The sequence below is a fragment of the Miscanthus floridulus genome, chromosome 5 (assembly GCF_019320115.1).
Source record: "Miscanthus floridulus cultivar M001 chromosome 5, ASM1932011v1, whole genome shotgun sequence".
Lineage (NCBI taxonomy): Eukaryota > Viridiplantae > Streptophyta > Magnoliopsida > Poales > Poaceae > Miscanthus > Miscanthus floridulus.
Genome location: NC_089584.1, coordinates 17,913,644 through 17,921,068, shown reverse-complemented (window position 1 = coordinate 17,921,068; position 7,425 = coordinate 17,913,644).

Genomic DNA, 7,425 nt, shown 5'->3' with positions numbered 1-7,425 from the left:
CAAGCGTGCTTGATTTTCAGGTCATTTTTTAAAAAAAAATTGATTTTCAGGTCATTACTTCCGTGGCAAAAGAAACCCCCACCTCTACTTCCAACATGATTTGATTTCGCCCCAGTTGTAATCCTCACTGCACTAAACTGCCTTCGGAGTGGTATGTTACGGATTTCGGTAACATGAGTAGCAATTCATGGATTAGCACTCTTATTAGTTGTGCCATTTCATTAATTTTATGCTGCTCATTGCCCTAAGACTATGTCATGTGGTTTAACAAAGTAAATTAATGAGCATATATAAACAATTGTTAGAGGACAGATGTGTAGACATTACAAGGACGGAAATACTGTTTTCCATTGCCAGAACTTGAACGCCTTACTTATCATTTTTTCGGAAAACAAAGGCGTACTTGGTCTTGGCACCAGGGGTCTCCTAGGCGACTCGAGTGGGTCTTGGTAGCCGTTCTGAGTTCCAGTGTCCTTCTGTTTCTCTATCTCTGCGATCTAATCTAGGTTGATTCTCCTTCATCTTTTTGGTGATCTGATCCCGACTCTCCAGATCAGTGTGCTCCTGCAATGCACTACCGGATTCAGCTTCTTTACCGAGTGCCTCAAGCACTCGGTACATGTCGATATACATTCGGCAAAGCCTTTGGCGAGTGTTACACTCGGCAAAGGGCGCTCGGTAAATAGTTTATCGGTAAAGACCTCTTTGCCGAGTGCATTTTATCGGGCACTTGATAAAGCCTTTGACGAGTGCTAATCTGATACTCGGCAAAGAAAAGTCGCCGTGACGGCGAGCGCCACCGTGACGGCGGCTTTAACGAGTGTCAACGGTCAAGCACTCGGCAAAGGTGATCACTGTGCCGAGTGCCACCGACAAGACACTCGGCAAAGGTAGCTTATTTGCCGAGTGTCCTGTCACGACACTCGGTAAACATGCGACCTTTGCCAAGTGTCCTGGCCCGTGGAACTCAACAAATCTATGATGTTTGCCGAGTGCAATGGCCTTTGCACTTGGCAAAGCATGTTCTCAGGTAGTCACTTTGCCGAGTGTCATGGCCATTGCACTCGGCAAAGTGACTGAAAATAGCCTTTTTATTTGTTTTTTACATCCCATCCAAACAAATAGAAGATATATATAACAAATATCACCAACATCACATATATATCATCAACAACACATATATATCACCAACACCACATATATATATCACAAACGTCATATATATATCACAAACGTCACATGTCTCACAATATATCACAAATAAGTTCACAAGTAATCCAAGTGCTCCATCATCTACAACCACAATTGCAAATAGAAGTACCATTAACAACCACAAGTATCATCACCAAGATGGCCAATGAGACTGATTTGGTGAAGGATTCGCTGAAGCATGAGGATCGTTCGATGCCGCCGATTGATTCTGCACAAAGGAGAAGAGATTGCATGTGTGAGACAAGATAAATATATACCATACATGAATAAAACTTTCATACTCCACTAGGTTTGACCGTAAGCATGAACATACAAACTAAAACATTTATACTCACAGGAGTAGAATAGTGAGGAGGTGGAGATGGAGGTGGAGCGAATAGCGAAGGTGGCGGAACTACACCCATAGCGGCGCCAAGACTTTGCATATACTGAAGAATCTCCACCATCCTCCACTGCTTGGCCTTCCACTCGGTCTCCGCCCTCTCCATCTTCGCCTGCATCTGCTCCCATATCCTCCTCTCTTGTTCCAGCTGGGCGTACAATATATTTACCCCAATGTTACAATAATACAAAGGAAAGGTATGAAAAAACCAATGAATGATGAATAAACCAGGAATAACCTCGAGTGCCTCCACTTGGTGGTGTGAAGTGTCCTGCCGAGGTCGTATGGCCGGGCTCGTGCTCGTGCTCATGCTGCTTGCTCGAATCTGGGAGAGACTGGGAGTAGCGGCCCATTCGATTGCGCCGTCGCCAATCCAGTATCCACCCATGCTTCTTGACTCCTCCCACCCTCATGACGACTTCTCCATCAAGGTCCTCGGTGCTCAGATCGTACTCTGGCCCATGGACCTCCCTTGCCATCGATGTGTACTCACTGAGGCGGTTGTGGACGGTCACATTGTTGTACGCCTCGGGCCCGTCCTCCAGGTTGTAGTCAACGTTGGACATCGCCTTGCCCTTGTGGGCCATAGCAAATGCCTTGAAGATGGAGCAAGGCTAGCCACCATGTGACGCCAACTACGAGAAAAACTAGCAAGATGATTAGAAATCATGCAGAATTGAGCGTTAGAATAAATAAATGAATTCATGTACCCATGTTTCTGCGTATCCGCTAAGGCTGCGGCTGCCTTGATGGTGTGCTACACCTGGCATCATCAAATGCCGCTCCCGGCACAAGTTGTGTGTCTCCTCCCACTCACGTGAGCACCACTTGTCCACCATCTGTACCTAGCACTGGGGATGCATGGCGCACCAATAAGGAATCATCTATAGGCCATCAAGTACATGATATATTAGAAGATGAAATTAAGCCTACTTAATCTCAAAAGGAATCAGTATTAATGTTCTATATTTACCTGCAAGTACTGGTCCCGGGTCAGCGTCATGGTTCTTGCGTCCCTTTTGGTGACCTTCGTTCCAAGGACGGTCCCGTGATAAGTTACGACGGCCTAGATGCGCGCCTCGTAATGCATGTCCACGATGAGTTTTTTGCAGCATTTGGTAGCCACTGCATCCACCCTGGCCTCATGTCCGTCCTAGGCATCTAAAGAAATCCTGCATACAAATACGATGTATCCATTCATTATTTCAAGAACTATCCAATGAATGCGATGTTTTGAGCAATGTAGTGCGAGGAAGACTTACCCACAGCTCTTGCTTCACCCGCTCTGCCTTGTTGTTGAATACCCTGCGGGCCCGATCTACAGCATCGGGGGTGGTGGCATAGTGGTCAAACGAGTAGGCCGGCCCCGTCACTCCAGCTGTACTCAACCAGGCCAAGGAAGTGCTCCTTGCATAGAAGACCGAGGATGCCATTGACTTGGCATGTGTGAGCACCTCCACTCGCCACAATCGTCCAGTTCCTGCCCAAGTGATTAAGACAAATTATTAGTTTCCATTTTGATTTTCAACATATCATATAAAGTAGTGATAACATCTAAAGTTACTTACTTTTCCCCCTCGGGTCGAATCAGCGGGCGTCTCTCACGAGGTATTGGTCGCTGAGGGAGGCTCGTGGGGCCTTGCAAGTAGACGCTCGACGAACTAGAGGAAGCAGAACCCCCTATTGTCGCCTCCTCCTCATCGTCCTCCTGCGCCTCCTCGGTGTCCTCCTAGGGCACCTGCTCCTCCTTCTCCTCCTCACGCGACTAGGGCGGCAGGCGACGGCTCCCTCCTACAGGCTGCTCCTCCTACTCTCCCCCAGTGCAGCGGTCCTTGTCCTTCAGTACAAGGATGCTAGCTTCCCCATCCCACCGCCCACCATCTTTGTTCAATCACCTGAAATTAAAAAGAGTAAACCAATAAGCATAGATAAACAAGAAGTACTTAGAAAGAGATGCAAAATAAACAAAACATAATTACAAAATAACATAGTATTACATGTATTAGAAATAATCTTCATGATCGGGATTAGCTAGATCATAAGTCTCATCATCACTATCAATCATGTCGAAATAATCAACTACTATCCGAATGAGCAATGTTGCCATTGTCATTGTCTAAATGTAATCGCTCAAGCATTTGTAAGTCCTTCAAATTTTGCACCTCATCTCCAGCGTCCTCTTCAATAACTGTTTCATTGTCTACTTCCATTCTGATCGCTTCGGTTAAGTCTATCTCAAACCTCCCTTCTAGTCCCTCTTCTTGAAAGAACTCTCCGTCATATGTGTTTGGGTCTAAGTTGTAATCTTCATCGTTTGGGACAGGCACTTTACCGTGTGGCGATACCCTATGCACAATATGTCAACCCTTAAGATGCCTTTTGGTTTGACACGCATATGGGAGATAATAAACTTATGTGGCCTATTGGGCCACAATATAGACATCGTCTCTTGGTAAAACAAAATCCTGCCGAATTTTGACTAGCCTAAGATTAGAATATGTTCGTCTCATTACTTTAGGATCAAACCAATGGCATTTGAATATGACGGGATTAAAAGGTTTGGAACCATGAAACTTGAGTTCGTATATTTCTTCAATTCTTCCATAATACTCGACCTCATCAACGTCGGGCGTAAAAACTCCGGAACTTGCCACCCTTTTGCAACCAAATGAACCTCAGACCTTCCTTGCATACTGGGCATGGGAACTTCCCATGAACACACCAGACGCAAAATATCCCATACGCTAGGAAGTCATGCAGGGAGTAGTGGTACCAAACATGTATTTTGAAGTTTTTCTTTGTAGCTTGGTCGTATGTCCATACCCCTTCCTCCCAAGCGCAGACCAATTCATTAATCACAGGCTCCATGAACACACCCATATTATTCCTCGGGATGTCTAAGAATTATCAATGATAAGAATACGTTCTGTCGTTGAAAGCATACGCCGAGGGGGGGGGGAGATTGAGGGGGATAACGAACATGGGCCAACATGTGTATGGGGCAGCCATCATTCCATAAGGATTGAACCCATCTATTGCCAGCGTAACACGTACATTATGAACCTCTTTAGCTTGCTCATGATGAATGCCATCAAAGTGGGTCCATGCTTCACCATCGGATGCATGTACCATCCTATCAGGATTGTATCATTTGCCATTTTTGTGTCATGTCATCTATTTCGCGGATTCCTCGGTCATGTATAGCCGTTGGATCCTCGGTATGAACAGAAGGTGCCTGTAGGATTGTCACGGGAATGTCAAGCTGCCTCTTCTGGCCATCACCAGAATCTACCTCTAGGAACCTAGAGGATTTACACTTTGGATAATACTTTGCTTCCACGTATTCTTTCCTAAATAGGACGCACCCCTTTGGGCAAGCATGTATCTGCTCATACGACATCTTAAGTGCACGAAGGAGTTTCTGTGACTCGTGCATGCTCTTTGGCAGAAGGTGACCCTCTGGAAATAGGCTGCCAATAACTATCAACAAACCATCGAAGGCGTCTCGACTCAGGCTATACTAGGACTTTAACGCCATTATGCATCCAATGGCATCCAGTTGAGAAACCTTTGTCTGGCCATGAAGGGGTTTCTGTGCCACGGCAAACATGTCGTAGAACACCTTTGCGGTTGCCTCTGGCTCCTCCTCTGTACATCCTTTAATGAACTGTGCCTTGTGATAGTCATTTAACATGTCTGCTACCCCAGCATCAGCATCATAATCCTCGATGCATGGTATCACCACCTCCTCTCTCATACGATCGGCTTCACCATGGTAGACCCACCGGGTAGTCTGTCGTAAATCCATTCTTCCAAAGATGTTCCCCCATGACCTTCTTTGTTTGTCTTTTCCTATTTGCATATTTGCTGTAGGGACAACAAATTTTACTCGTTCCTTTAGCAGCCACGCCAAATGCACGTTCCAAGAAAGCATCGGTCTTGTCGATCCATTCATTGGTGACCTGACTCTAACTTGCGCGGCCTATGTACATCTACTCACAGTCCTCCATCCTTTAACATATATAGCGGCGAGTAATATAAACATCAATTGCATCTACACGATGTTCCTACTATCTAATAGGTGAGGATAGGTCCTAATCCCATGTGAGGATCCATAGATGAGGTTAGTTTCCATGCTCTACTCCTATCCGAAACAGAATTTTGGCAGCACCTCCCCGTTGTTCTCCAAATACACGTCCTGCCAGGGATAGTGTGTATCCGGAGAACAATAGGGAAATGATGCCGAAACTCTATCTCAGATCGGAAGCAGACCATGGAAACTAACCCCACCTATGCATCCGCAGGCTGTCCAAAAAACGTGGACAATTTAAAACAGATACAGTTTTAGATATGAAAATATCTGTATATTTCCAAACGTATCTCTTTCAAACGAGAGACACTTATCTGGGTTACGTGATCTACGACCATGATACGGAAAGAGGGGTGATACCTAGGGTGACGGTGGAGTCAGGCTAGTGGGGCCATGGCGGGTCGGTGTAGTGGCGAGGTGACGTGGTGCAGGCAGACCCGCAGCGGCGAGGAAGGCGATTGGGGTCGCTGAGGTACTCTAGCTCCACTCCGACGGGCTCTTCTCTGCAAAAAAGAAACATAAAACTGTCAATACAAAATTTTGGCAGCACCTCCCCTACACAGTGAGGTTTCCAAAACCTACAAGAAAACCAATGGCACGATGGCCGACATGCACATATATATGAACGGCACGATGGCCGACATGCACAAGATTATATCCAACCACATATATATAACAATGTCACAACCACTCCTATGACTCCTACGACTACCACCACTGCTACTCTACCACTACTACTACCACAACTACTAGTAATACTACGATGACGACGTTGCTAGGGCATAACTAGTGGGCGTTGTAGGGCGGCGGTGGTGAAGGGGCCAGGGCACCGGTGGACAAGGTGACGGCTAGGGAAGTGGCAGGGACGTGGCAACGGTGGCCGGGGCGCCTCCTCCTCCTCCTCCTCCTTCTTCTTCTTCCTCCTTCTTCCTTCTTCCTCCTCCTCCTTCTCTTCCTTCTTCTTCCTCATTCTTCCTCCTTCCTTCCTCTCCTCCTCCGGTGGCACGGGCGCGGGCGGGGGTGGCGGCGGCGGCTAAGCCTGGGCAAAATACCCGATACCCATTATCCGTACCCGAAATACCCGAACCCGGACCCAAATTACCCGAACCCGAGGTACCCGATCCCAAATTCGGATAGCGATTTTGATTACCCGAAATTAGTTTGGGTAATTCAGGTAATATCCCCCGGTACCCAAACTACCCGAACTACCCAAAGATTTGTTTTGTCTTTGTATTCATCATGTGTTGTTAGCTGAACCATTTAACTTATCACTTTATTAGAATATAATTCTCTCTATTTGAATGAGTGATTATAATATATTATTCTTTATAAATTGCTATTGAAATTCTATACAAATTGCTGCTGAAATTATGTATAGATCGCTACTGAAATTTAGTGTAGTTTGTTGTTTTCTGTAAATTTGGGTATATCGGGTAATACCCGAACCCGAATCCTGAATTATCGGGTACCCGAATTTACGGGTAGTGTTTTTTTCGGAGGGTAATATCGGGTAGCAATTTTTATTACCTGAATTTTGAATTACCCGAATTACCCGACTCGAAAAAATCGGGTAACCCGAACGCCCAGGCTTAGCGGCGGCGGCGCTAGCGCGGTCAGCTGCCTGCGTGCGTGTGTGCGTGTATGCGGTGTGTGCCGGCTGGGCCGTCGGGGTTAAATCCCCCCTTTACCGAGTGGCCTCGATCTGCCACTCGGCAAAGTATTTTTTTTTATTTTCTGCCGA